Below are 2263 nucleotides of genomic sequence, written 5' to 3' on the forward strand. Positions count from 1 at the left end.
GGGCCCCCGCATCTCGGGCCCTACTTGTAGAATCAGTACAAAATAGGTGCTACCTAAACGTTCCTTCTACCTGAATTCGCTAAGTCGGTTATTGTGCTGCTTAGTTATGGGGGCAGGAGGGGGCCCATGGCTTTCCACGGCGGCGGGGTGTGGGGAGAAGCGGGAGACCCTGGCCGGCCCACAGCCCTCCGGTCTTCTCCTTAGGTAGGTAGACAGGCGTGGGGTAAGGGTGGGACGCCTGTGTGCGCGTGTGCATGCGGGTGTGCCCGACACAGGCGGGCAGGCCCCCGCTTGGGAGCTGTGTGGGTTCCAAGCTGGGGTGTGGAGGGTTGGGATGTGGGCCCTGCGTTGTTGGACCCTCGGGTCCGCCCCTGTGGGTGCAGCTGAGCGGGAGCGGAGCTTGGTGCCCAAGGGGATGGGACTAGCCAGGTCCTACTCTCCAGCGTTCACCTTTCCGTTTGGCCTTGGGCACTGGCCCAACAGGGCAGAGCTGGTAGCCAGGGGAAAGGAGAACTGGGGTTAGGTATGGATGGCTCTAGTGGCGCTGGTCCTTGGGGACCCAGGTCTGTGCCACCGGAGCTGAGAACGCCAAGCCCAAGTCAAAGGCAGAGCCCGACTGAGCCCAGCACTAGACTCTAGTGCTGCGGTGGGGAGGAGGGGCGCAGGGTTGGGCCTACGAACCGGGCCTCTCTATATCCTGGCGCACCCATTCCCATCTCGCGCCTCTCACGAATATGCACTCTCCGCAGGTCGCCACAGTGGGCCTGGCACATAGTAGGTACCGTACCAATGAACGGTCGGTGCGTGATGGACGACTGAAGGAGGGGTCTTGGGGGCAACCACCCCGCCCCTGCCCCTGGAACCATTACACCGCCGGCTCTGCCGTGGGGGGGAAAGGGCGTAGGGAGTCGGAAGGGGGAAGAAAGTCTGCGCGTCCGGCCCCGCGCAGCGTCCCTGATCTAGGGGCCTATGGGGTGGGTAGGGCAGGGGGATACCTGATTCTCAGTAACTCTAGAGGCGGCGGCAGCTTCGCATGCAGTGCGCATTATTGCTCTATAGTCGGCATCGGACTAACTAAGACGGGGAGGGAGAGGGCAGCCCCGGGAAGGGACGGGAGGAGGGTTGGGGCTGCATGCAGTGACGTCACAAAGGCGGCGGCCAATGGGGCGGGCCCTTGGAGCGGAGTCGCCGCCGAGGCTTTGGCATAGACGGGCGAAAGTTGGCAACAGAGTGGGGTCGGGGCCTGGGGCTCAGGGGAGGGGCCGGCCTCTGAGAGGCGGGGCCTGAGGCTCCCAGGAGGCGGAGCCCTGGCGGGGGCGGGGTTCGAGGACGGGGACGGGGAAAGTCGATCCCGGACATCCCAAGCCCCCGGCGTCGGCGGGAAGGATGGGGCCGCAGCGCCCCTTCCCTGACCCGAGTGCAATCCGTTCAGAAATAAAACGTACAAAGTACAGAAAGAAAGAAACCCGACGCAGCCGCAACCCCCCAGGGGGCTTTACCCGCAAAGCAAATACAGAGAGGTGTGTAGAGGGCCGTGCCCAGGCCTGCCTGCCGGGCCCCAGCAACGTGTCCTCCAACACCGAATGCCCGGGTACGAGGGAGAGGGCCCCGGGGCGGGGCGGGATTGGGGTCTGAGGAGGTCGGATAAGTCCATGCGATTCGATATGCGTCATTATATTCGTTATGGAGGACAGAGCCCGGGAAGCTGGGCTGGAAGAATTCGGATTTGGCAGAGGATGAGAGGCGAGGGTAAGAGAGCGGCTCAGACTGAGCCCCCAGTAGGAACCCGAGGGAAATGGGTGCCGCTGTCCGCCCCCCTCCCGGGTCCCCAATGCGTCTGACACTGCCGGGGTTCAGCAAAGACTGAGCAGGGACACCTCTGCAGGCTCCCCTCCTGCTCCTCCCCGGCCTGCTGCCGGGGAGGCACCGGCTCCCCGGACGTCTAGGCCGCAGGCCTGGCCCTGGAAGGCTTGGGAAGGGGTGGGGAAGACCTGAGTCTCTGCGACGCGATCCAGGGGCACAGAGGAGGGAGGTGGGGGCGCTCCCTACCTCACCCCACCCGTCTTCAGAAACCTAACTCGGAGATGAGGTTCGGTTCTGGGTCTCCTCGACCCTATTGCTGGGAAAAAGCCTGGGGCACCCTGGAGGGGAAGGGAGGGGGCTCGGGGTGGGTCTCCCCTCGGAACCCTATTGCTTGAAGGGGCAGGCAAGGCCCCCGGCGGGCGGGGCGGGGCCGAGCCCCCTCCCCCCTATTGCTGTGAGG

This window comes from Pteropus alecto, unplaced genomic scaffold (genome assembly GCF_000325575.1).
Source record: "Pteropus alecto unplaced genomic scaffold, ASM32557v1 scaffold105, whole genome shotgun sequence".
NCBI lineage: Eukaryota > Metazoa > Chordata > Mammalia > Chiroptera > Pteropodidae > Pteropus > Pteropus alecto.